The 27,473-nt window shown below is 43.7% G+C and overlaps 2 long non-coding RNA genes across 4 annotated transcripts; one reads left to right on the top strand and one right to left on the bottom strand.

The window, feature by feature from the left end:
• Window positions 1-13,608: 13,608 nt before the first annotated feature.
• LOC109551894 (uncharacterized) lies at window positions 13,609-20,384 on the bottom strand. Of its 3 annotated transcripts, none has more exons than XR_002178598.3 (4): window positions 20,042-20,384; window positions 18,737-18,906; window positions 17,528-17,785; window positions 13,609-14,065 (listed from the first exon to the last, which is right to left on the bottom strand). It is a non-coding gene; the product is annotated as an uncharacterized lncRNA (long non-coding RNA). The 3 variants fall into 3 exon arrangements; XR_002178597.3 differs by having other exon boundaries at window positions 13,609-14,113; window positions 20,070-20,383; XR_002178593.3 differs by having other exon boundaries at window positions 13,609-14,113; window positions 20,042-20,382.
• Window positions 18,449-26,611, top strand: LOC141278366 (uncharacterized). Its single transcript, XR_012330983.1, has 3 exons — window positions 18,449-18,607; window positions 22,934-25,857; window positions 25,966-26,611. It is a non-coding gene; the product is annotated as an uncharacterized lncRNA (long non-coding RNA).
• The last annotated feature ends 862 nt before the right edge of the window (window positions 26,612-27,473 follow it).

Here is a 27,473-nt window from a genome sequence, read left to right as displayed (position 1 = left end):
ATTTTCACATCTAAACATTTTTCAAAAACGTTTCAATGTCCATCCAACTGCTAAAATAAAGAGGCAGTAGCAGGTTTCGTGCATGTTACACCTAGACCTCTATCTGTACAAATTAGAGTGTCAAATCCATTGCTTAATATTGCAAAGTTCTCAGCCTCCAAGTGCAGCTGATGCAAACTCAATGTCAACTCATGAGTTTGTATAGAACCCTGATTTGGAAAGTGAAGAGAGGTCATCAAATGGGAAACCTGGCATTTTGTAAAACCACCCATTCATACTATCTGAGGAGAAAGATTGAGCGAGTTAATGAACTTGTGTTTTCTCTTACCCAAGCCCTCCCATGGTTCACACGCTCTGCTCTCTGAAGCAGCATCACGCCAATGTCGATCATGGTACGGCACGCAAATCTTCCCAGCATCTGAATGCACCTGGATTCTGTGTCAAGGACAGAAAGCAGAAGATGTGGAAGCATTTTCCAGGGGCCTGAACGGTGTTAGCAGAGAAGTGGCGGTTTAGGGGCATGGACTGTGCGGTGTGCCCAGTCCACAGATACTAAAACACTGGGTCATATTTAGCTAATGCCTTTTTGCGTGTGATTTCAACATGTCGCATCCTCTGAAGTGCGGGGCCCACAGCAGGGCACCACTTGCCTGCGTCTGAGGGCATCACTGTCCAGAATAAGCAAGTTCTGTCTTGAGGCATTAGTAGGAGATTCCCTCCTATCTTCATCAGACCCCCATCAGGCACACCAGAGAAGTTTACAGTCTAAGGGAAGTTCCTAGACTATGTGTGGATAATAAAATGTTTTGAGGACAGGCAACCTAGAAGTCAGCTAGGTCTTGCTCCCTAAAAGCCAGATCAATTTTATTCCAATTTCTCCCCTCCCAGGGCCTGTAGAAGTCCAAAGTTTTCTCTCCGGGGGCTTACATTATCACCCCCTTCACCTCCTGGGCATTCATTTCCTTGGGTTTTTCTCTTTGGGTGCTGTCTCCATTTGGCACCTCCAAGCCAAAACTTCTGAGTTTCTCCAAAAAAACAAAACAAACAAACAAAAAGTACAGACTTTTTTTTGACTTTTCACAGACTTTTCCAAGAATCGTGAAACAGTAGAATTTATGAAAAATTCTGTTTGTTTATGGAGCAGGGAGAGAATACAGAGGAAATGTTTATATTATAAAAGTGCAAACAACTTTAAATGCAACAGTAGATTTCACAGCCCTTAAAATGTCCTTTGGCCACTTTATTCTGTGGGGGTCTTTCCGTGACCACTGACCAGGGACTCAGTGAGTCCCTGGTGTCCTCAATGGGATTGACTTGGACTGTCCTTTCCCATTTCTTTCTTCTCTCATCCCTCCACCTCCCCCACTGGAGCAACAAATTCTTTCCTTGTCTTACGTATAACAACTTTCTTCCCTTCCCACACCAACACACACACACACACACACACACACACACACACACATGCCTTTAGAACTTTGAACCAGCTAACATTCTGATTTCTTCCAACAAACAACTTATGAAGGTGTTGCTCCCAAACAAAGGCAGTTCCCTCCCTTAGAAGAATTATAATGTCAATGATAGAAATATAATATTTCAAATTGAAGTATAGTTGTCTTACAAAATTTCAGATGTACAGCAACGTGATTCTGTTATACATATATATATATATATATACACACACATATATTCTTTTTCAGATTCTTTTCTATTATAGGTTATCACAAGACATTGAATATAGTTCCCTGTGCTATACAGTAGGTCCTTGTTGCTTATCTATTTTATATGCAGTATTGTGTATATGTTAATCCCAAATTCCAAATTTATCCCTCCCCCCATTTTCCCCTTTGGTAACCATAAGTTTGTTTTCTATTTCTGTGAGTCTATTTCTGTTTTGTAAGTAAGTTCATTTGTATCATATCTTAGATTCCACATATAAGTGATATCATATTATATTTGTTTTTGTCTGACCTACTTCACTTAGTATGATAATCTCTAGGTCCATCCATGTTGTTGCAAATGGCATTATTTCATTCCTTTTTATGGCTGAGTAGTATTCCATTGTATATATGTACCACATCTCCTTTATCAATTCATCTGTCGATAGCCATTTAGCTTGCTTCCATGTCTTGGCTATTGTGAATAGTGCTGCTATGAACACAGGGGTGCATGTATCTTTTCAAATTAGAGTTTTCTCTGGATATAAACCCAGGAGTGGGATTGCAGGCTTGTGTGGTGACTCTATTTTTAGTTTTTTTAAGAACCTCCATACTTTTCTCCATAGCGGCTGCACCAATTTACAGCATATAACTTTTTTTTTTCTATCGCATCACAGAAAAAGATGGACAGAGATTTTTTTTTATTGCCTGAACGCTAGTGCTAGAGAAGGCAATAATTATAAGGCACTGGCTATGAACAGCAAGCTTTGCTCACTGTTAACTGCTGCTGCCGCCGCCGCCATGAGCCAAACGACAACCTCTTTGGAGATGCCTCTACTCCAAGCACACAGATTCCAAGTTTAGACACCCAAGAAGTGACTGAAAATCAAATGCACTTAGCTTTTGTCATTTATTTGGAATAACTTGAGAGTTGTGAATGAATATCACAAGAGAATACAAATAACAAATTTCCATGAACCTATCCTCGGGGATCCTCCACCTCCCCTAATGGGACCGGGTGTTAATTTGCTGATTGTCAGAGCTGGAAGGGAGCAGAGGCATTATCTAGTCTGGTGATTGATTGCCAAACTTGTTTGGTAGCACAGCTCTTTTCTCAAAAAGACTCATTAGGATGCCTGATACGTTATACAGACAAAAATGGAAATTCTCTAGCTGAAGTAAGAGTTAGAGATGTGAGACCTTATGCTTATGAATATGACCCCATATTCAGCCCTCATCTTCCGCCCCTGCCCCTGCCATGACCCCAAGCCAGCTCAACAGAGTCTAAGCTTATGCAAAAGAAAGGGATACTCGGTGTGCCAGGCTCTGGGGTAGAACCTAGAGCAACAAGTAGGCAACAGCTAAAGGCAGATACAGCTCCAGCTTTCATGGAGCAATCAATCCAGTGACAAAGACCATTTCCCACCTCTGCTACGAGATCTGCAAGGTCTTTTTTTTTTTTTTTTTTTTTTTTTTTTTTTTGCGGTACGCGGGCCTCTCACTGTTGTGGCCTCTCCCATTGCGGAGCACAGGCTCTGGACGCGCAGGCTCAGTGGCCATGGCTCACGGGCCCAGCCGCTCCGTGGCATGTGGGATCTTCCCGGACCGGGGCACGAACCCGTGTCCCCTGCATCGGCAGGCGGACTCTCAACCACTGCGCCACCAGGGAAGCCCTCAAATGCTATATTCTAAAGATGACAAATACTGTAGGAACTTGAACTTCTTCAACTCTGAATATTTCCACCAAATTATTTAATCAAACTGGGAAGGATGGTGATTGATAAAAGCAATACCTGTACCCTGCACCCCTAAACATTGCCAAATGCGAGGAGGTGGGTATCTACTGTTTCACCTGCCCAGCCCCCTCCTCTCTATGGGGGTAAGCACAGCCTGTTAATTCACAGCCTGACTATAGCCACTACGTCTAGTGAAGGCAACCAGTGCAACTTCTACTTTGTTGCCTCCCGGTACAAGTGGGACCCTGACCCAAGCCTGACCAATCAGAATCTCTCTTGGAAGTTTTTTTAATGAATGTCAAGGGGAGGAGGGAAGTGCACTCTTATAAAAATGTGAGCCTGAAGCTGTAGGAAACTTTGAAGCCTCCCTTGGCTGAGAAAGTTACTCTGCAGTGAGAAATAATGCCTTCTGCTCTCAGAGAGAGGCTGTGAGAGAGTTCTGAAGGTATTAGAGTTTCTGGTTTTATTTATTTTATTTAAAAAAACATGTTGTAGAGCAGTTTTAAGCTCACAGCAAAATTGAGAGGAAGGTACAAAGATTTCTTATATACCCCCTGCTGTGACACCTGTCTAGCCTCCTCCATCATGAACATCCCCCATCAATGTGGTACCTATGCGACAGTTGATGAGCCTACATTGATAACGTCATCATCACCCAAAGTCCATAGTTTACATTATGGTTCACTCTTGGTGTTGTACGTTCTATGGGTTTGGACAAATGTACAATGACCTGTATCCGTTGTTAGAAGTTACAGGGTGTTTCACTGCCCTAAAATTCCCCTGTGCTCTGGCTAGTCATCCCTTCTCCATACCCAACCTCTAGTAACCACTGATCATTTTATTGTCTCCATAGTTTTGCCTTTTCCAGAATGACATGGTCAGAATCATACAATATGTATCCTTTACAGATTGGCTTGTTTTCCTTAGTATTATGCATTGGAGTTTCTTCCATGCCTTTGATGGCTTGATAGCTCATTTCTTTTTAGTGCTGAATAATATTCCATCGCCTGCATGTACCACAGTTTATTTATCCATCCACTTACTGAAGGCATCTTGGTTGCTTCCAAGTTTTGGCAATTATGAATAAAGCCACTGTAAACATGTTTTTTTGTGGGTATAATTTTTCAACTCATTTGAGTAAATACCAAGAAGTGTGATTGCTAGATCATATGGTAAAAGTATGTTTAGGTTTTTTTTGTTTGTTTGATCAATTTTAAATTTTGTTTATTTAAAAAAAATTTTAAACATCTTTATTGGAGTATAATTGCTTTACAATGGCGTGTTAGTTTCTGCTTTATAACAAAGTGAATCAGCTATATGTATACATATATCCCCATATCCCCTCACTCTTGCGTCTCCCTCCCACCCTCCCTATGCCACCCCTCTAGGTCATCACAAAGCCCCGAGCTGATCTCCCTGTGCTATGCGGCTGCTTCCCACTAGCTATCTATTTTACATTTCTTAGTGTATATATGTCCATGCCACTCTCTCATATCTTACCCTTCCCCCTCCCCGTGTCCTCAAGTACATTCTCTACGTCTGCGTCTTTATTCCTGTCCTGCCCCTAGGTTCTTCAGAACCATTTTTTTTTTTTTTTAGATTCCATATATATGTGTTAGCATATGGTATTTGTTTTTCTCTTTCTGACTTACTTCACTCTGTATGACAGACTCTAGGTCCATCCACCTCACTACAAATAACTCAATTCCGTTTCTTTTTATGGCTGAGTAATATTCCATTGTGTATATGTGCCACATCTTCTTTATCCATTCATCCAATGATGGACACTTAGGTTGCTCCCATGTCCTGGCTATTGTAAATAGAGCTGCAATGAATATTGTGATACATGAATCTTTTTGAATTATGGTTTTCTCAGGGTATATGCCCAGTAGTGGGATTGCTGGATCGTATGGTAGTTCTATTTGTAGTTTTTAAAAGAACCTCCGTACTGTTCTCCATAGTGGCTGTACCAATTCACATTCCCACCAACAGTGCAAGAGGGTTCCCTTTTCTCCACACCCTCTCCAGCATTTATTGTTTCTAGATTTTTTTGATGATGGCCATTCTGACCGGTGTGAGGTGATACCTCATTGCACTTTTGATTTACATTTCTCTAATGATTAATGATGTTGAGCATCCTTTCATGGATTTGTTGGCAATCTGTATATCTTCTTTGGAGAAATGTCTATTTAGTCTTCTGCCCATTTTTGGATTAGGTTGTTTGTTCTTTTGATATTGAGCTGCGTGAGCTGCTTGTAAATTTGGAAGATTAATCCTTTGTCAGTATGTTTAGTTTGGAATGAAAATCACAAACTCTCTTCCAGAGTGGCTGTACCATTTTGCAATCTCACCAACAATGAATAAGAGTTCCCATTGCTCCATATCCTTGTCAGCACTTGGTGTTGTCAGTGTTCTGGATTTTGGCTGTACTAATGGGTATGTAGTGGCATCTCATTGTTGTCTTAATTTGCATTTCCCAGATGACATATGATGTGGAGCATCTTTTCACATGTGTATTTGCCATCTGTATGTCTTCTTTGATGAGGTGTCTGTGAAGATCCTTGGACCATTCTTATATCAGGTTGTTTGTTTTCTTATTGTTGAGTTTTAAGGGTTTTTTTTTTTTGTATATTTTGGAAAACAGTCCTTTTTCAGATGTGTCTTTTGCAAGTATTTTCTCTCAGTCTGTGGTTTGTCTTCTCATTGACATTGTCTTTTGTAGAACAAAAGTTTTTAATTTTAATGAAGTCCAGCTTATCAAGTATTTCTTTCATGGACTGTGCCTTTAGTATTATATCTAAAAGGTCATTGTCATATCCAAGGTCATCTAGGCTTTCTCCTATGTTATCTTCGAGGAGTTTTATAGTTTTGCATTTTACGTTTGGGTCTATGATCCGTTTTGAGTTAACTTTTGTGCAGGGTGTCAGGTCTGTGTCTAGATTCCTTTTTTTTTCTTTTTGTGTGTGGATGTCTAGTTGTTCCAGCATCATTTGTTGAAAAGACTATCATATTGCCTTTGCTCCTTTGTCAAAGACCTGTTGACTATAGTATGTGGGTCTATTTCTGGGCCTCTATTCTGTTCTATTGATCTGTTTTTCTATTCTTTCACCAGTACCATACTGTCTTGATTATAGTGGCTCTATAGTAAGTCTTTAAGTCAAGTAGTGTCAGCCCTCTGACTTTGTTCTTCTCCTTTAGTATTGTGATGACTATTCTGGGTCTTTTGTCTCTCTACAGAACTTTAGAATCAGTTTGTCAATATCCACAAAACAGTTGCTGGGATTTTGATTGGAATTGTGATGAATCTATAGATCAAGTTGGGAAGAACTGCCATCTTGACAATATTGATTCTTCCTATTCGTGAACGTGAGATATCTTTCCATTTATTTAGTTCTTCCTTGACTTTATTCATCAGAGTTTTGTAGTTTTCCTCATATGGATCTTGTATATGTTTTATTAGATTTATATCTAAGTATTTTTTTGGTGCTAATATAAATAGTATTGTGTTTTAAATTTCAAATTCCACTTGTTCCTGATGGTATATAGGAAAGTGATTGACTCTTGTATGTTAACCTTGTATTCTGCAACCTTGCTATAATTGCATTATTAGTTCCAAGAGTCTTTTTGTCAATTCTTTCAGATTTTCTGCAAAGGTGATTATGTCATCTGTGAAGAAAGACAGTTTTATTTCTTCCTTCCCAATCTATATACATTTTCTTTCCTTTTCTTGTCCTATTGCATTCACTAGAACTTCCAGTACAATGTTGAAAAGGAGTGGTGAGAAGGGACATTCTTGCTTTGTTCTTAATCTTAGCAGGTAAGCTTCTAGTTTCTCACCATTACGTATAATGTTAAATATAGGGTTTTTTGCAGATGTTTTAAAATCAAGTTGAGGAACTTTCCCTCTATTCCTAGTTTACTTGATCTTATTTTCTCTGGGGCTCTGTTGTAAGCCTGGTCTTCTATAGTTACAGGAAATCTCCCATAAATTCTCAACCAAACCTAAGCTAGTAACTCTGTGGCTCCATCCTGTGCAAAAAAAGCATCCTGACTAGCACACATTCCAGTAAATGCTAACGCTACCTCTTTCTCCTTTCAACTACATGTGCTGAGCACCTACGGTGCACCAGGCACAGCACTGGACATTTTCTTATGTGGAATTTTCTCTTAGAAATAGCTTTGCAAGGTTGGAATTATTTATTTGTCCTCTACAGGGAGAAACAGAGATTCCAAGTGGTTACATACTTCTCACACTCGCTGTATTAGCGTCCTGTGGCTGCCATAACAATTACCACAAGTTGATGACTATAAAACATCAGACATTTGTTCTTTCACAGTTCTGGGGGGCAGATATCTGAAATCAAGACATTGGTGGGGCCATGCTCCCTCTGGAGGCTCTATGGGAGATTCTTTTCCTTGCCTCTACCAGCTTCTGGTGGTCGCCCACATTCCTTGGCTTGAGGCCACATCACTCCAATATCTGTCTCCTCATCTTCTGTCTGTGTCAAATCTCTCTCTGCTTCTCTCTTATAAGAACACTCGTCACTGGGTTTAGGATTCACCCAGATAATCCCAATGATCTCGGCATCTCAAAATTCTTAACTTAATTATATCTGTACCCACCCTTTTCACAAATAAGGTCACATTAACAGGTTCCAGGATTAGGATGTAGACACATCTTTTAGGGGGCCACTGTTCAACCAGTTACACTCAGAGTTAGCAGTCAACTGCGTTAGTAGTTAGCAGAGCAGGCCCTAAACCCAGGCTGCTCAATTCCCTGACCACAGCCCTTTCCAGTTAGTCACCACAGATTCCAACAGGAAAGAGGGACTTAGAATCACAGAATTGGGGTTACCCGGACCTCTTTTTAGAATCTCTTCTCCTTTAATTTACAATTGGTGAAACTGAGACCCAGACACAGTGAGCAATTTGCACTAAATCTCATGGTCCATTCTTTGCCAGAACCGTCTATCATCTCAGCATGCCATCTGAAAAAAGTCAATACAACTTCCAGAAGTTTCTGAAATCTCTTTCTTCAAGGGGCTAGCTTATTAGCTCCTTCTAGAGGCTCCCAGGATTTCATCATTATCATTTATTTTTGGTGGTGGGAGAAGAGTCCTTCTGCGGAGAACCGTAGTGAAGTATCCACCTCTGTGCTTGATGGATTCCCGGCTACACTTTATTAAAGGCCATGACAATTTCCAGTATTTGTCACAAGAAAATATCTTCCAACAAACACCAGCTCATTAGGGACTGACTGTTAGGATTATGGGTTGGTCTTGTTTTGCTCCTACCTCATCATCTCCAACCCTAGCACCCAATCAAACTGTGGCAATCAAAACCCCATACAAGTTTCCTAATAGATTCGAAGCAGGTGGGGACAGCACGCTCCACTGCAGTAGCACCCAGAGGACACGAAATATATCAAAACCCACTCCCACAGTGCAGACTTGCTTCCCCACTTAGAAGACTGGACAAGAAGCAGAGCTCAATGAACCATCTCTTTCTGTGCAAACCATTACCAGCTAAATGATATATTTTTTTTAATGTGTTGAGATCATACAATAATGAAAAGCAGTCTGGTTGAAGTGTTGGTGGTTATACAGGGCCTGGTGCAGAAATCTTGATCAAAGCCTCTTGGCATCTGAAGTCATCAGTAATTCGACAGTCTATCTGGGTAAAAAGAACTCCTTTCTGGCTGTCTGGCTTCAGACCCACCCGGGAGAGGGGACACAACTCAAGGCTGCTGGCAAATCAAGACACCTCTTCTGAAGAGGTGATACGGAACATGCGTTGGTGGCGGCAGCTGGGTGGCGCGATCAGGTTTCACTGGGGGAGCTGTGTGTACGTTACACATGCGATTTGCTTGTATGTCGTCTGTTCTGAGCACGCCGGCGCATCCTTTACAGAACCCTGAGCAGTGGCCTTTTACTTGGATGAAACTGCAAAAAGTTCTCACAAGGAGCCATTACCCCTGCAGGAGAGGAGGGGTGAGAGCATAAGCAATGGGAGGGTCTGAGGCTAAGGGTCAGTCTGGTTAATTAAGATTTCATAAAATATATCCTGATACCCACTTGTGCCAGGCCTAGTTTGGTTCCTGGGGCCAGAAAGGTGAATATTCACAACCTTGCCCTTTAAGGGTTCACGGTCTGAAAAGATGGAATATCAAAGTACAATTACATTCAGTATAGTCCGTATTGTGAAAGGGAAGACCCAGGGCTATGGGGACACCGTGAGGGCCCTGACTTGGTGTTGGGAAGACAGAGGAAACTGTCAGAAAACTGACAATATCCAAGCAGAAGCATAGCTGGGAAGACAGGGAGAGGAACATTGAAGCATGTGCTCTTCCCAAGCATCGCCTCCAAAGTGGCCTCTTTTATAATGTTTAAAGGTAATATTTATGGACAAAATTATTATTAAGACTAAGATGAAAAGATATTAGCAGAAGAGTGTAACATGTGATTGACATGCCAGTGGTCAAACTGTGATATGCACATAAAAGGTAGTAGAAGGGTGAAACATGTTTTTTCTTTACTTTTTCACCAATCAATGGTACAGCCATACCCCCTCAGCTCTGTCCCCAGAAATGTACCCTCTGAATTCAGAATCTGGTCATGGGTTTGTTACCCAAATGAAGATGTCAGTAGGTGAAGAGGAGTGGAGGCAGGGAATAAAAGAAGAGAGAATGGATTGAGCTGAGAGAATCACATGTGCAAAGGCACTGGGGTGGGAAGGCACAAGACAGGCTTGGTGAATTCTTAACACATCGGTTTGACTGGAATGAAGATGTTGTTTAAGGGAATCCTGAGAAAAAAATGTTTGAAAGAGAGATTGGGGTCAGTTGTAGTGGTCCTTCAGTATCAAGCCAAAGAATTTATTTAGGTTGCATTTTCTTTAGCGAGAAATGAGAAGCCTGAGCAAGGGGGTGATGGACTTCAAGTTGCACTTTATGAACTTGATAGTGAATTCAACCCTGTTCTAGATTCTGGGAGAGGCACAAAATTTAAACAGATGATTATATTCCTGAAGGAGATAATAATTCGGTTTGGGAGTCATAAGGCATATATACATCAGCAACTAAACAGTGATTATAAGTTTATATTAACATGCATGTCCTAGTCCGTCTTGTAGTAGCAGTAGGTCCCAAGTCTTCAAGACAGTTTCCCTTCCTGAGCTTCAGTTTCCAGATCTTTAAAATGGGCATTTTCCCCCCTACCTCACAGAGTCATTGTAGGAAATACAAGGGATAATCCATGTAAAAGCATTTGATAGTGCCTGCCAAATTATATATTCAGAAAGAATGGACCTTCTGTACTAGAAGGAAATGTTATCATCTCTGATTGGTCAAACAATTATTTCCCAGGCATAGGATAGATATCTTCTTAAAAAGAGCTTTAAGTAAGGTTTTAGATAGCTTTTTTCCTCTCCAAATTTAAGATATTAGGGTACACAAAGAGAGGAAATACTATGTAAAATGGAAGAATTTTGGAGATGGAGATGGAAGACTGTGACCCTCTTTGATCCTGAAAACAGGGCTCCAATTAAGCTTATAATTCTTGCCTTCTAGGCTGTCTTGGATTCTGTAGCTAGAAAACATCCCTTCAGCTGTTAGTCCAAATTGAATTCTGGTACATGCAGGAGATCCAGTGGGCTGAGAGATAGAAACTGGAGACCCCTCAGCTCTTCAAGGACAGATCCCAATGTGAACCACCTGGAAAGAAAGCCTTGCCTAAGCCATCCAAACCCACTGGTTTTCAGAGTCTGATCTCTGTTTATTTTCTCATCGCACCAGAAAGGAACCAACTCCTGAGATGGATAAAAACAAACATTTGTCCGGCTCATTGTTGACACAGTCTGTGTAACTTTGTATGTATTAATGACAGTGTTGCTATTTATGGGGACCCACCTGAGAAGATCTGGGAACACTCTGAGGATCCAAGGGCATCCTAGTCAATTAAATGTGTAGGCATTTGTTGGAGGCTAACGTTGTCTTAGGCATCATGCTGGGGCTAGGGCCTGGGGAGATGGAGATGAAGTGTCTAAAATTGAATAATTTTGTCTTTGCCTTAAATAAATGAACAACCAATGGAGGGTAAAGGTGGACATATAAATATAAACAAGTCATTATAATGCAAGGCAGAGGGTTGAGAAAGGAGCTAAAATTCTACAAATTTAATTTAATTTTACTTTATTTTATTATTTTATTTGTGTGAAGTGTGCTAAGAATAATTTTAGAACCCAAATCAGAGCACACAGTTGATAGCTATACTCACTTTGGTTCGATGAAGCAGTGTGAATGACAAATTATTGTTGGAATTTCTAGGCACATACCTTGGGTAGGTGGGCACAATTGAACAAAATATTTTAAATGGAGACAGTCCCATAGACGTATTATAAATAAAATGGAGATAGGTAAGGTAAGGCAGATATAGAGAAATGTATTCAACAAAAGTTTTCTTTCGGAAAGTACTGCATTCATTTGGAAGAAATACCTTGATATCTTGTGGGAGTGAACATTATACCTTATCGGAATCTCGCAGAAAACTCTGCAGGAATGGAAGAAATGCGTGATGGGCAATGCTTTTTCTGTGGAAACTGGCCAAGATGTACCTGCAGTTGAGGGAGGACACACAGGAATCTAGAAAATTCAGAAAGACATGATAATGGGGATTTGATCTATTTGGACCTCAAGAGCTGCAGCGAGCCTGGCTGGCATCTGACCTGTGGATGTAAGCATGAATGATGTGAACATTAGAAAAAGAAAGAGACTGAGTCCAACTGAGAAATAGCATTTCCTCTTCAGGAGGCAAAATAAACACTAATTATTCAACTTTATCCTCTAGAATGCAGTTGGCTAACCAACCCCACGTTACATGAGCTCTTCCTGAAAACCTTTGCATTTGAGTGTCCCAGAGTAGAGTTCTTATTTAAGCCCATGACTTTCTAATTCTCAGAATTAATTTTAAGGAAATAACTAAGGATGCTCAAAAACTCAGCCATATGGCTATTCGTCACAACACTGTTTGTAAAAAGAAAAAGTTAGAAGCAATCTAGGTGACCAACAGTGGGAGAATGGTTAAATTATGACGCATGCATAAGATGAAATATTGTGTGGTCATTGGCAATCATGATGTGGGCTATATTTATTGACATGGGGAAATACCCACAATATAATATTACAGAAAAAAATAACCATTCAAAAATGTAACCATGCTTGCAGTTTTTTGAATGGTTATTTTTTCTGTAATATTATATTGTGGGCATTTTCCCATGTCAGTAAATTTGTACAAAAACAAATGTAGTGTACATACATTATCCTACATAGAGAAAGGCTGGGGAGGACCTACGTGGTGAAGTGAACAGTGATCACTTCAGGCTGGGGGTGTGGGAGTGATTTTTTACCTCATCATTTCCTGCATCATCTACAGGAAATGTATATTAGATAGACAATGTATATCTATAATCATATAAATTCATAAAGCTATATCCACCTTAGGACTAAAAATCAAAGCAAAAGCTTATGTATCATAATGCTATTTTTTGTTAGATATTTAAAAGCACGTATTTATATACATAGAAAGGTGTCTGGAGTAAAGCTCTAGGAGTTAAAAGTCGTTATCTTGCAGTGGGTGGGATTATGGATGGTTTATAATTTATTATTTTGGCTTAACTCTATTCTGAAAATGTTCTACAAAGGAAAAGGGTTGTGGGGGAGAAAACTGACAGTGGAGAACCTCCATGGTTCTCCTGTGGGTAGGTCAGTCCTCTCTCAGCCCTCCTATGGCCAAGATTCTGCTAGGCAGAGAGACGATATTGAATAGTGACCAAATTCAGGTTAAGCGATGGGAAGAGAAGGGGAAGAAAATGAGTATTTTGAGCAGAGGGCCTGGGTTTTGAATCCTGATTCTGCCACTTTCTAGTTCTATGACTTAGGACAAATTACTTAACCTCTCTGTGCCTCAGTTTTCTCATCTGTAAAATGGGCACAACGATCATTTCCACAGAGATCTGCGAGGCTCAGGGAAGGGTGAACCAGCCCCTGTCTGTATTCTTTCATTTCACAGAGGAGGCTGCAGGCACTCAGTGAGGTTAAGACACTTGCCCGAGGTCACACAGGAATGGATAGCAGAGCTGAGATTCCAAATGACCCTGAGTACGATGCTCCCTCACCCTCCTCAGAGATGAGGGGCCCACCAGTCATTCTTTTTTTTTTTTTAATTTATTTATTTATTTTTGGCTGCATTGGGTCTTTGTTGCTGCATGCGGACTTTCTCTAGTTGAGGCGAGCGGGGGATACTCTTCGTTGTGGTGCACGGGCTTCTCATTGTGGTAGCTTCTCTTGTTGCGGAGCATGGGCTCTAGAGCACAGGCTCAGTAGTTGTGGCACACGGGCTTAGTTGCTCCGTGGCATATGGGATCTTCCTGGACCAGGGCTTGAACCCGTGTCCCCTGCATTGGCAGGTGGATTCTTAACCACTGCGCCACCAGGGAAGCCCCCACCAGTCATTCTTGACTATATTTTTATTATGAGAAACAGATTCCACCGAGGTAAGCAGAAAATAATGGGAAAACCTCTCTCCCAGTGGCATTTAGCACAGCGTATAGATTTGCTCTCTGATGGTTTTCTGCTCCTTCAGCCTCCTGTCCTCTCTCATTCTCTCTCTGCTTCGTTTCCTAGGGGAGAGGTGGAGAATGAGCTCTCTTAAATTGGTGTGAATTTGGCTACAATAAAAGAAGAGAAAAAAAGGGAAAAATAAACAAACAAACAAAAAACATGAGATGCTGTTTGGGAGGAGATGCATGCTATGAAGTGTCTGGTCCAGGCATGGAGCAGCGGGTGCAGTGAGAAATAGCAAAGCTGGCAGTTCCCAGAGGAGCTGGTCCCTCTCAGCCTGCTGGTACGCAGAGGCAGAACAAAAACATCTGGTGTGATGTTTACCCAGCACCTTTCTTCCCAGCCCTCCCCGGACACGGAGTAATGCCTCACTCACCCCTGGGGCTGCACCTTTGTTGGGGGGAGAGAAGAAGCTTGAGGGAGGCCAAAGGGTGGTTTTTAGTTTCATTCTAATTTTCTAAATTGATATCTAGAAATGGATGAGACCCAGTGGTCTCATCGAGTGGACCCAGAAACAATGGATAAACCTGAACCCACACAGCGCTGGCGTTGGCGGTTGAATCTTAGCCCCAGGTGATGTTATTCCACGTACAGAGGGCGAAAATCTCCACTCTGAGTGGGAGAAGATGGTAGCCGCCACAGTGGTGGGGAATGGAAGAACACAGCCCCTCAGAGACAAACCCGGCTGGTTGCAGCCCCGTCTCCACCTCCCAGCCCTGGGCCCTTCGCCAGGCATGGTTAAGAGCTTGGATTCTGGAGTGATAACAGGGCTGACACGCTTGTTCCACCACTTAGCAGCTAAGATCTGTCTAAGCTTCAGAGTCTTCAGCTGTAAAATGAGGCTGTTAATAATAGGACCTCCTTTACCCTGGTGCAGCGACTGGGGAATGGGTTCATGCATGTGAAACTACTGCACTGTCCTAGGTGCTCAACACTCATCCTGGTTACCATTATTCACTTAACTTCTCTGTGGCTCATTTTTCTTATCTCTGAAAAGGCACTTACCAACTGCCCCTCAAGCCATCCTAAGGCTTTAATGAGACAACAGCCGTGCAGCTGCTTCGTCAACACATTGCTCCTCTGTCCACCAGACTTATCTCCAGAAATCTCTCACAAACAACTGTGGGTGGTATTCTGGGAAAGCCCCTGGCACACAGTAGGTATTTCATTAAAAAAGCAACAGTAAGTTCTTGGCTTGCGTCTGTTCAGGCCAAATGGCAGAGACTTGAATAGCTTTCTATAAACAGGCAAACTGGTGATTTCATGCAGAACAAACAAGCAAATGTCTCTGATTGTTTCCTCAGCAATAGCATTTAGGGCCTAAAAATTATCTAGATGATCAACCTGACTACCCAGCACAGGGTACCCAGCACAGGAAGGAAAGGTAGTCTCCGGGCCAGGTCTCTGGGCAGCCATGATGGGGTCACATGGCATCCTGTGGACCCTGGGAAACTGACAGCAGCTTCTGTGGGCTGCGAGGACACCACCTGGTGTGATCACTCTTTCAAAGGGACTCAAACAGAGTTCCCCTAGGTGTTGACCTCTTATGCTCTCCAGATCGCCACCTGAGGAAAGCCACTTCTGGCAGTAGGTAGATCTTTTCCAGAGGCCTTCCCAGCTCTGCCTGGGGGCCATCTGACCATGACAGTCCAGCATAAATAACAAACCTTCATTCATCTCCTGTCATTCCCAGGCAGCGAGCAGGGCTCTCAGAATAATAAAAACAATGATAACTAAACCATTTTTACTGTCTGCCAGGTAGTCCTTTTAATTGCTATAATCATCCCAAGTGATGGGCTGGGCTGAGTGAGCTCTGTTTTCAAGATGGGGAAACAAGCCCAGACAGTCCTCCCCTGGAGCAGAGGGACCCACCTCCAGGATCAAGGCGAAGTTTCTGAGCATGACATTCAAGGCCCCTGCCTACTCTTCCAGCCTCATTTGTCCTTTCAGGGATTCTGTGTCTGCAGAACAACTGGCTCTTTCTATGAACCCCTGGCTCTCTCCCTGTCTGCCTTTGTGCATTAGCTCTCCCAGTCTGTCTGGAACGGCCCCCATCCTCCCCCACCTCCCCTTGGGCTCCAACTTGTCTTTCAATAAGAATTAACACGTGAGAGCATCTCTAGAGGCCAGATACGTCATCTACAAAGCAAACCTGGGAGTTAGGCATTATCATGCCCACTTTAAGGAACAGGAAACTGAGGCATAGAATAACCAAGCAACTAGCAACAAGGTCACAGAGCCAGGAAGAGGCAGACTTGAGATTCAAATCCCTGGAGTTGGACTTTGGATGGAGCCCAATATCTTCTCCACACTATGGTGCTTCTCAGCTCAGGGATCTCCTTCTCTGGGAAGCCCTCCTTGATCTCTCTGTTGGGTTAGGCCCAGGAATGGGCCGGAGCCTGCCCTTACCAATCTATGAAAGCCAATTATTAAATTATCAGGAACTTTGCAAGCCGGCTGTTAAACACAGCAATTATTAAAGATTCAATTATAAACACATAATTAAGTAAATTATATTAAAAACAAAGGTCATAAATACTCAAAACTTGTCACTTCCTAATTATTTTATTACATTTTACTAATATTTATACTCTGAAGATTATTTACATCCAGTGCATCTGTATGGTGGCAATGCTACGTAATGCGGCACTGCTGTGCAACTCTCAGTGACATCACAGTCGTAGCTTTGAGATCAGCCACAGTTGGAATATTTACACCATGGAAACTGGCAAATGCTACCTATCAGGGCTTAGTTTATTGCTGTGTTGATTGACTAGATTTAACAAAGTGATGGAGAAAATCTCAACAGTGCAGCTTCTACTTGCTGCATTGCATTGTGAATAGCCCCCCAAAACGGAAGAAAACATTCTTTCGATATTTGAAAACTAGTATTCAACTTTGCAAAGAAGTTGCTAACAACATTGATAAACAAGTGGGGCTCCAACATAGTCCTTGTTCTTTGACTTTCATCTTCATCGTTAATGTCAATGAAAATATCATGTCAGAATTACACTCAAAGAATCGCTGTTCAGCACTCAGCAAGCACCCCAGCTGTGTTTGTCTCCATAGTAGCCCTAAGTCCAGGGCTCTGAAACTTTCCCACCTATGTTTGCCTCTTCCGGACTCCTACTGAGAGCAGGGGTTGAGTCTTTCTCTTTATAGAACTCTCAGTTCTTGGGGTAGGCACTTAATTATTGTTGAGTAGATAAATTCATGCATTCACGGCTGCATGAATAAAGAATTAACCCTATCCCCAACGAAATCCCCTATCCCCCACAAAATGAATTCTTAAGATATCCATTTCTGCATATTTTATTCCTCTACTTATCATATATTGCTGAGTACCTACTAGGTGTCAGTCATGTTAATACTAACTTTCATGGGCTGGGCACATCGTAATGAAGAATACTACAATGGAAAAGATTAAACATTTCTAGACTCAAGGACCTTTTGTGTCTCGTGTTCAAAACAGCCCCCAGATTCATGAATTACTTAAAGGAAAGCGAAGTCATCAACCTCACCATCTTCCCTCATCTCCAAGGATCCCAAATGAGCCTGGGGAAGAGCTGATTGAACTTCCATTCAATGATGATGTCGTGCCCGGGGCTGAGGCACTGGAAGTCATGGAGAACCGCAGTTGTGTTTTGATTCCCCATAGATGTCTTTGAATTCGATCTTCCCCAATGACAAGAGGGAGGCAATTTTGCTGTGAGTGAAGAGCTGGTCTCTCGTGTCTAAACCATCACTATCACCATGTACCTGGGAGTGTCGCCTTACGTCTGCCGAGACAGAAAGAAGAAACGGCTCAAAATAACGTACAAAACCAGGCTTAGAGGATCAGAAGATGCCAACCCGTGTTCCTTTCAACAGAGGCCCATGGTAAGCCCCTACTTCTCTTTTCCCTTTGCTACTCTCATGCAACTCAAACTTCAAGACCATCTTAGCAGATAAACAATATAGTGTGTATCCCATTAGAGTATTAATACAAAGATAGGTGGTCTAAAACTCACTAGGCAAATAATTAGCCACCAAATGAATAAGAGAAAAGAACAGCTATTAACTCACTACGTCACCTGTCAGAGGCGGCTGTATTTATATTTGGTTTGTGGTGGGAGAAGCACTTTCCCATAGCCAAACAGGCATGATATTGGTTGCAGCAGCCCTGAGACGTCCCCCAATATATGTCTCTTTTCCTTAAAAAGAAGAGATGAGGAGGGGAAAAAAAAAATCAGTTGCTTCAACTTGAAAGTCAGAGCTGAAGGAGGCGTTAGCAAGACTTTCCTGTGGCTCAGAGCCCTGATCACCACAATTAAAGTTCAAGGTGTGGTGCTATTTGCTCAGCGTGCTCTGACACATGAAAGAAAATGATTCAGGCAAGGAAAATAATTGCACGTTAATTTGTGTTTGGCAACTGTGTTTTACCCCTTTGGCCCACAGAGCAAGATAAAAGGTGATATTGTTGAAAATGTTTTATCTGCCTTCAATGGGGTTGTCATGGGCTGCATTTGGAGACGGGCCTCTTTGGTTGGGCATTTTCCTGGCATCGTGGGGCTGCCTTTTGTGCTCCATTGCCGGGGCCGGCCAGGAGGAGCAGAGGAAAGGTAGGTTATTAGCTGTTTACTGCCCTGGATCCTTTGTATTGGAGGGTTTCCCATGGGTTTGGCCAAGTGGCAGGAAAAGTGACCCTGCCCAGGGCATAAAGCCCCAGTCCCCACCCTGGGGGCACTCACCCCGTATCATGCTCTCTGTTGCATTTTGCCGTGGAACGAAGAGGCAGACCAGCCAGGACCACAAACCTGGCTGTCTATGGAGAGAGGCGGCAGACAGCCATGGGCAAGTTGCATGGCAGGCAGCTGTGCCAGGAAGAAGCGCACACCTCGTGTAGCCAAGTCTTCTAGACCTTCAAAAGGAAAGTAAGGAAATCTGGATTTTTACAAATGAAATCTCCCAGTTTTTGCACGTTGGCTTGGTTAAAAACATATAAAGCACGTGTATGGGCAGCACCTGGCCTACTGGTGGCCAGTTTGGGCCTCTGAAATGCAGCCCAGGGCTTAAACACTAGCTTCTGGAGTCAGAAGGATCTAGGCTCTGAGCTCAGTTTCGTTGCTTCCCAGCTGGGTGATGGTGGACAAGTTACTTAAGCTAAGTCTCGATTTCCTATCTGTAAACTGGAGACAGTAACAATTATACCTCCCTCCGAGAGTTATTGTGGGGATTGAATGAGATAATGCAGGCAAGAGGCAAGTTCCTCGCACAGTCCCTGGCAAACAGTAAGCACTGAATAGATGTCAGTGATTATCACTATTTATAACTGAACCATGGAAGAATGAAAAAATACATCATTGCCCCAGGCTTTCTGTCGATTAGGACGTCTGGGACACCTTGGCTTCTCCATAGATAATTAGATAATTGCTGAATGAATGAATGAAGGATGGATGGATTAAGATGCCAGCTAGAGGCCAGAATGAACGATCCATCTGCCATCTTCTCTTCCTGGTGCTGTCCCTAGTTGTGTTTGTGCCAATCGTTGCCCTTTTTGGACCTCAACTTCTGCATCTGTAAAATGGACTGGATGTCCTTCTCTCACCAGCTCCGAGGGATGCTTTCCTGCCTCCTGACAAGATCTTTCAAGAACTCTCAGAACAAGTTAGGACGGGCCAGCAGGGACTTTACCGCCCGGCTCTGGGAGGGGAGGCAGCCTGCCACTGGGACTCTTCATAATTGAAGGAAGACTGGTCCTCCATCATCCCACCCCACATCTGCTCTTTACTCGTCTCTCTTCTGCTTTTTGTCCTAGGAGGCTGACTTGGAAAACTAGCTCCTTCGCCCTCTGCTTTTCAGGATAATTTGGGCAGTAGGGAGCCCATCTGGAGATCAGGGGAAGTAGAGGAAGGAGGTGGGGTATGTAGCCTCCACACCCGAACCCCACCCTGGGGAAGGGGCTCCTCTACATAACTGTCTCTGTTCAGATTCCTGGAACTGCTACCTCCTTTCATCCCTTTGGGTCTGGGGGAGTAGCTCCCCAGGCATCTCACCTTGCCCACGGCCTTGACTTTCACTTACCATCAGGGCCTGGGGTGAGTGTGCTTGCTGTTTCCTGCCCAGACCCTGATGGATACAAGCAGATACCTCTCCACCATCCAATCCGTGAAAAATGTCTTCTAAGGAAGAAGACTTCCAAGTACCCAACAGAGCACACATGCTCGGGGATCAGACAGGCGGGAGCTCAAATCCCTGTTAGCCGCTTATTGGCTCTGTGAACCTGGACAGGTTTTGTCATGACGTGGAACCTGCTTCCTCATCTGTGCAGCGAGTTGCACGATGCATCTTCCAGGGCTGAGGGGCTGAGAAGGACCGTCAGGACAGCCCCGCACGGTACTAGCCAATCACGTTCGCTCAGGGCAGCTCTTTCTCTTCTTCTGCCTCTTCTTCTTTCTTCTTCCGTCTCCTTTTTTCCTTCCTAGAGGCAAGAGTTTTTGTTTTAATTTTTTTTCAGCTTCGTACTTTCGTTAGACTGTGCCTGATAGAAACCCTTCCCAGTGGTGGAGTGCCCACGGGCTCTAATCTCCCAACAAGCACGAATGGTTATTATGGTGGAAGGACATTATAGCCCCAAATCAGAGCGCAAAGACAAACATTGAATATTGTTAAAATTCTTCTCGAAAATCCTTTAAAAATATTTACCCATAAATTTTGATATATTTGGTGTGGAATGTATCCTCTGCACCCTGGGTATATACACGTTCTATAATGTATAAGGCAATGTACAGTACATTCAGGACTATATATGCAAAATATCATTTTACGCTGTTTCAATTAAAGAAAGAGAGAGCACAAATAGCTGATTTTGTTGAGTCAAAGGTACCTAAGGTAACAGCCATACTGATTTTACGAATGAAGACATTGAGGCTCTGGGGTTGAGGGGAAGAAAAGACACTGAGGCTCAGAGAAGCCAAGCAATTTGTTTAAGCTAATAAGTGGCAGAGTCAAAATTCAAATCCAGGTGTATCTGACTCCAAAACCTGTTTTTACCTCGTGCCATAATGTCTGGATTTATGTGAGCTGGAATAAACACACCCTCAAAACCGGCATCATCAAAATGACTTTCAGTCTTTTATATTGGAAATGGCTTCACATACTGGGCTGGCTGCCTGTTTCACTCCCAGTCTCTCTTTTTTTTTTAAACATCTTTTTGGAGTATAATTACTTTACAATGGTGTGTTAGTTTCTGCTTTATAACAAAGTGAATCAGCTATACATATACATATATCCCCATATCTCCTCTCTCTTGCGTCTCCCTCCCACCCTCCCTATCCCACCCCTCTAGGTGGTCACAAAGCCCCGAGCTGATCTCCCTGTGCTATGCGGCTGCTTCCCACTAGCTGTCTATTTTACATTTGGGACTGTGTATCTGTCCATGCCACTCTCTCACTTTGTCACACACTCCCAGTCTCTTGACTTCGTGGGGCCTCAGCCCCCACTGAGCGGTGAGACCAGGACCCTGGGCCCCGCCTGGGCGTGGGGGAGGAGCAGGGGAATGGGGGATGGTAGCGGGGCATGGCACTCACTCTTCCCTGTCGGTCAGAAGAGGCAGCATAGGATGGAGACCTCCACTGATGGGCAAGCCAGGTAGAGATTTTTTTTTTCTTTTGGCCACTGATGACCGGTGATCATTGTTGGGAGATTAAGATTCTCAGATGAAAGATAACTACCAATGTGTCAGGTACAGAGAGGGATGGAGGGAGAGAGCCTGGCCTTCTCCCCGTTGCTCCGGGGCTGATTCGGCCCTGACCTTGGGCAAGTCATTTGATTTTTCTCATCTGTAAAATCAGCCTAATGATGGCTTCTCTTCCAAACCACTTGGATTCTCAGATGAAAGCATCCATAAAAGTGTACAGGATTGCTATTAATTGCACCCTTATTATTTTTATTATTAAGGGATGAAGTCCACTAAACTTTAACTATGTTTTGACTCTCCCCTGACTAGCAGGATGAGCTGTTGACTATCAGAGGACAAGCCTCTCTGACATCGCCCTTTGTAGGGAGGCGGGCAGACGGGCGCTCCCCACAGCAAGGCCGTCGCCCGGGCAGGTGCAGTCTGAGCTGGGTGTGCCCAGCTACCTCTGCTTCCACCCTTAGATATAACTGCATCCAACCAGCTGTGGGCAACGTGCTCAGCAATTGCAAAGAGCCAGGAGCCAGAAGTGGCTGGGTTCCAGGCCTCAGCTGTGTGATTTTATGGGCACGTCATGGACACCCTTTGCCCGTGAGCTTCTGCAGTTTGGATAATGGGAACCAGCATCATCCCGCCCACCTCCAGGCCAGATTCAGAGGAGGCAGCGCTGTGCAGGCTTTAATGCCATTATCAGGTCAAGTGTGACTGTCATCCCAACTCTAAAACATCAGTGTTGGGGAATTCCCTGGCAGTCCAGTGGTTAGGAGTCCGCGCTTTCACTGCAGAGGGCGCAGGTTCCATCCCTGGCTGGGGAACTAAGATCCTACTACAAGCTATGTAATGCACTCTCCCCCCCAAAAAAAACAACAACAACACAAAGAAAAAAACCCCAAAAACAAACAAAGAACAACAAAAAAATCAGCCTGCTGCTTTGACAAGAAATCAGTATAGGAGAGATACTTGAGCTCAGACCCCGTTTCTACCCCTTACTGCTGCTGGAAGACACAGATAATACTATCTACCTTCTAAGCTGGTAAGAAGGAAATAATTTGGATAAATCCTTAAGCCAGCGCCTGGTGCAAAGCACATGTTCAACCACTGACAGGTATGATTATCAGAGAGGAAGAACTTGACAGAGAGCAAAAATGAATTTTCCCCATAATTTAAAGGGCAATGCACATCTTTCTGGATTTATGAAGGATGCATATTATAAAAATATTAAAATAACTTTGCTTTCCTTTTTTTTACACAGAAACAGAGATCACAGAAGTGATACACAGCCTGGGAGAAGATGGTGATTGGCACGAAGGAGAGCCTCAACTCGCCCACAGCCCTACCCACCAGGGCCCCCCTGGGAAGACTTTGATGGGCGTATATATCTCCTACCTCCTGACACTGTTGTCCCACACAACTTTAGAGAGCTAATGCTGCAGATCTTAAGGTCAAAAGGGGATATTTCGTCGCAAAGAGCCCTAGATTCGAAGACTTGAGTCTATTATCTGTGCCATATTTTCTTCTTTCATGCTGCCTTTTCTGCTTTAGACAAATAAGGCACGTGACTGGATCAGAGTTTCCGAAAGCGTGGAACATGGACACATTTTAATTTTCTAATCACTACGTGTTTATTAGAAATACATGAACTGGAACAGACGAACATATTAGAAGAATCTACCTCCAGCAAATCAAATCCACAATTTCATGAATAAATATTAATTATATACATATATAAAATGTATTTCAATACATTCATGTAACTTAAAAAATGAGTCGATTTCCAGCAAACTATAAATAAACAGCAGTGCAGGTGGCATTCAGATATGGCAGCCTCTCTCAGGATGCTACAGTGCCTGAGAGCTGGAAAATACTGGACCAGACCATCTCTAGATTATTTCCTGCTCTAAGGTTCTCTGAAGGGACTGGTAGAATCAGTCACCTGGCTTCTTGCAGGCCTTTCCACCCAACTCTGACAGTGTTCAAAACAACCCCAAGTTTTTCACTGAATGGTCCATGTGATCCAAACATTTCTCTCCACACCGTAGCTGAAACGTGCCACACAGTGGGAGATCCATGACTGGGGCAAGAGGGAATGAGTATGGTCTAGGAAGCCTTTTCAAACCCTTTCAGATCCTACAAGCATTTACTGAGCACTTGCTATATGCCAGTTGACATGCCAAGTCCTCACTCATGATCTGACTCTTTTAATCCTGCTGCCACCCTGTGAAATTTTACCTGCACCTGTGTCATTAGTGGGGCCTTTGGCAAGTCACTTAGTTACTAGGACCCATTTTATCTTCAGTAAAATGGAGATAATGAAATCTGTCCTGTGCATCTCATTGGATTAGCATCAGGATCAAAAGAGATTGTGTATGGGAAGTGTCTTGGAAAATACAAAGTCCTGTCCAAAGAGAAGAAAAAAAAAGAACATCAGAAAACCTCTTTCCTCTCCCTTTGCTTATCTTTTTTTTTTTTTGCAGGACGTGGGCCTCTCACTGTTGCGGCCTCTCCCGTTGCGGAGCACAGGCTCCGGACGCGCAGGCTCAGCGGCCATGGCTCACGGGCCCAGCCGTTCTGCGGCATGTGGGATCTTCCCGGACCGGGGCACGAACCCGTGTCCCCTGCACAGGCAGGCGGACTCTCAACCACTGCGCCACCAGGGAAGCCCGCTTCTCTCTCTTTAACAAAATTCACTCTGTGCCATTAGATTATCTGTGAGGACCTATGACGTCATTTAAGTTGTCAGAGGTCTTGTTTCTCCAGCCCCTTTCAGATTTAATCAGTGGCTCCTATGACCAATCAGTGGGTGTTTTAAGTTCTAAGCCCTAAATTCTGCTAAACTCCAGTGTGAATTCCACTCTGTAACTTATGAACACTGCCCCTCTGGGACTCTCCTCCTAAGGGTAAATCAGGGGGTAGTGACAGTTGTTGCCCAGCGGTCTGTTGGGAAGATGCGACGGGCTGAAATGAAAGCAGTGGGCAGTGTTTGGCTCATAGCAGGTGATAAATGTGTGCTGTCATTGTTACCATCTACTCTGTGAGGTCTGATTGTTATTATTCCCATTTAAGAGACGAAGAAACTGAAGCTCCGAGAGGTGGAGCTGCGTGTTCAAGGCTGCACAACGAGGAAGCAGCAGGGCAGAGATTTGAACCCACTTGTGATTCAGGTCGTGCTTGTTTGCGGGCTGTCGTGAGGCTTCTCCATGGGAAGGGAGAAGGTGTTCTCATGAGAGAGAGGAAGAGAGAAAGAGAGAGAGGGAGGTGCTCTTGGTCTGGTTCACATACAATTCTCTTTCTTTTATATGGTGCTTCCTGATTTCAATAGCCTTTTCATTCATCTTCTCATAAAACGTGGCTGATGTGATCACTGCCAAGCCTGGATTACACTTGAGGCTACTATCTCTAGAGGCTCAATTCTGCCTAAAATGCCTTCAGTTTCATAATCCGCAGACTGAAAATCAGGAGGAACCATCACTCTACCCATCATTTATGCACCCCCGACAGCAGATGTTACAGAATATCTGAAATGAGCCTGTCCGAGAAAACTTATTTTATTTGGTTTCTGCACAGAAGTATTTCACCTGCTTGTAAATCATACCTTCCCCTCTCCAGTCCCCCATGAGTTCTAAGCTAACCGTCTGTGCTGGTCTGTGATCCCCACTGCCTTTAAGAGTGTCAGGGTTGACTGGGGCCCAGGTCACTGCTGCTGGGCACGGCTGAGAGCTGGCCTGGAGAGGACAGTCAGTGAGACATGTGAGCCTGGGCTCCCTTCTTGGAGACATGCGTTTGAATCCTGTATCACTGCTCACCAGCTGATTAGCTGCACTCAGCTTTTCTCAGCCGAAGTTTCTTTATCCGTGAAATCGTCTTCATCTCGGAAGGTTTTGGTGAAGATGAAATGAGATAATCCGTGTAAAACATATACTCACTTAGCTAACAGTAAGTGCTCAGTAAGTACTAAAAGTTATCCCTCGAGCTTCCCCTCAAGTGGAGAGATTGAACTCCTTTGCTGATACCCAGCGAAATCCAGTCCAGTCATGTCTGTGGCTGTTTCCTGGACAATTGGAATTTTCCTGACCACCTCATGAGTCCCTACGGTGGCCGCAACCTGCAAACGGGCCTCTGCATAGATCCCTGTAGAATTTTCCCCGACAGTTACTACCTCATTTTCTTGTTTTCAAGGTATGTGTTTCTTTATTTCAAATTCTGAACTTGTCTGAAATCAGAACAGGTCTTAAAATCTCTACGCACAGTTAGCATAGTGGTAACTTTTTATTTCCTTTCCTCCAGAAAAACTGTTGAACCATCAGTGACAACTTGAAGTGAGCAAAAACACAACGTTCCCATTTCCTGGATCACTTCCAACCTTGTGTCTGTTGGATGTGGTTGTCTGGCATTCAAAACTCGGTTGCCCTGGAGCCTGGAATCTTTGGCGGAAGGAGACTTTGGGGAATGAGCTGGTGCCACAGCGCCCTCTGGTGTCCAAGTGGCTTCTGCCAGGACGTGCAAGGGGCTGCATGAAGGCAGCAAAGGAGGGTTTGAGAACATCTGCCCAACTTCTCTGCCTCCCCAAGGAGGAGGGGCCAGGCAGTGTGAGAGGTCTCATGTCTGCCTCATATGGAACAGTGGGGAAGTGGGGATGAGATTGACCTTCCATGAGCCAATAAATTAGCATCCACAACCCAAATGGTGAATGCTGACTTGGCGTAACTGCTCTGGAGAAGGGCCCAGGGAACCCCCAGTTTCTCTTAGCTCTTTCTTTGCTAAAGCAAAACCTGATTCTGCTTTCCAGAGAAGGCTTGAATTCCAGGTTCTCTGCTCTGCCCTGAGCCTGCCAGGGACTGGGAAAGAAGGGATGCCATGGGTCCAGAGAAGGGTCCCTTTGAGACAAGAGAAGGGGGACTGGTATACATTTCCAGGCTCCCCTGCACCCATTCCTGCTCTTTGATCTCTTGATGCTAGGGTTCACCCTGCGTCAGACTGGGCAGCTTCAGCTGTTTGACTCTGCTGCTGACCCCAGTCACTGGGGCTCCGCTTTTAGTCCAAGGGCCAGAGTCCAGCATCCAGCCCTGGACATCAGTTGGACTTCCATTCCTGAGTTTGCTAGTCAGGTCTCATCACAGATGTCTGCAAGGAAGTAGCATTGCATGACCACCCAGCCCGATCTAGGACAGAATGAGGGTCGAAGGTTCAAAAGTAAATGAGATGGGACCTCCAGCCTCAGCCACTCCCACAGAGCCAAACCCACACTGTGCCCGGGCAGATCTTGCCATCAAGATGTGGACAGTTAACACTTAGAATATTTCATTGAGTGCTCTGTTAATTTACCTGCTGTTTCTTTGGGTTTAACGTACAAGAAAGACCCCTGAACCTGAATAGCATCTCTAGAGTATTATACATGTTTTCAGGCAATGTTTCTCAAACTGTAGTCTCCTAACAATATTAGCATCAGCTGGGAGCTTTCTGGGACTTTCTAGGGATGCAAGTTCTTGCCCCCTGCCCCCACCCAAATGAATCAGGAATTCTGGGGATGGAGCCCAGCAATCCCTGTTTCATCAAGCCTCCCAGGTGGGCCTGATACATCTGGAGTCTGAGAACCATTATTTTAAGGGAAAATGGGGAGAGGACCCATTATGAGCCATGTCTCTTGCTTGACACTTTTTTGTATACATTTATGTTTGTCTAGTCATTTTGGGTAGTTTGTTTGGAATAGTCTGAGATGATGCTGAGCCTGGAAGTGGAAGGTTTATCAAATAGCTTTAGTGCTCCAGGATTAAAAGCCACCATGTCGTTTGAAA

This window comes from Tursiops truncatus, chromosome 3, assembly GCF_011762595.2.
Source record: "Tursiops truncatus isolate mTurTru1 chromosome 3, mTurTru1.mat.Y, whole genome shotgun sequence".
In the NCBI taxonomy this organism is placed as follows: Eukaryota; Metazoa; Chordata; class Mammalia; order Artiodactyla; family Delphinidae; genus Tursiops; species Tursiops truncatus.
This window is presented reverse-complemented; position numbering and strand designations above follow the sequence as displayed.